An 804-nucleotide genomic window follows, 5' to 3' on the forward strand; every position below is an offset into this window, starting at 1 on the left:
CTCTCCATCTCCGTTGGTGAGCAATTGGGCAGTAACACACCAAGCAACCAACGTAAGTGAAGACACTCCAGCAAAACTGGATCTCGTGACCTGAAGTTCCAGCTAGTCTTCTCAATCTCCAGTGAACTCTCAGACCATTCTGTCTTAAGGTTTAAGATCCCGCAGAATTGTGGACAACTCTTAAATTCAGCCATGATTTGAAAGTTGAATCTTTTTAAGAAATGGAAGACTAACTTCCATCTTAAATTTTAAGACAAGTGGAATTAGCAGCTAAGTCTAGACAGAATTTCAAGCTTTTAGTTCCTAATTGGAAAGCGCTGCATTTATTAGACTGTCTATTTGTGTTCTTCTAACTTGATCTGAGTTTCAACCGAGACTCCTCTTAACTGTATAAATCCTGCGAGCATTTTATTCTTCATCATTCTGGAGAATCGTGAACAATGGTTTTTATTTGAGAAACTAATATTTGGCAATTTAATTTGGATTGGCTTTACGACTTTGTGTAAATCTGTGTTTTCCTTTAAAAAGCGCACGACTGACTGATCCCAAAGGGTTGATTAAAAGTCTTATCTGATCATCATTATGGTTTGCCAAATGACACCCATTTGCAACGTTCATGTCTTTCAGGGTTTATGAGAGGATATTTCACGCGCCAATGCAGTTGAAAGGCACAAGGCTATAGCTCAACTCTCTTAGGCATAATGACCCATGAAGACTTCCCCCGCTAACCCACTAATATGTATGCACTCGACCCTTTTAGCAGGAATTGTGAAATCTTAAATAATTGCAAAATAATGCACATCG

Source organism: Callorhinchus milii, unplaced genomic scaffold (genome assembly GCF_018977255.1).
Source record: "Callorhinchus milii isolate IMCB2004 unplaced genomic scaffold, IMCB_Cmil_1.0 Scaffold15, whole genome shotgun sequence".
Lineage (NCBI taxonomy): Eukaryota > Metazoa > Chordata > Chondrichthyes > Chimaeriformes > Callorhinchidae > Callorhinchus > Callorhinchus milii.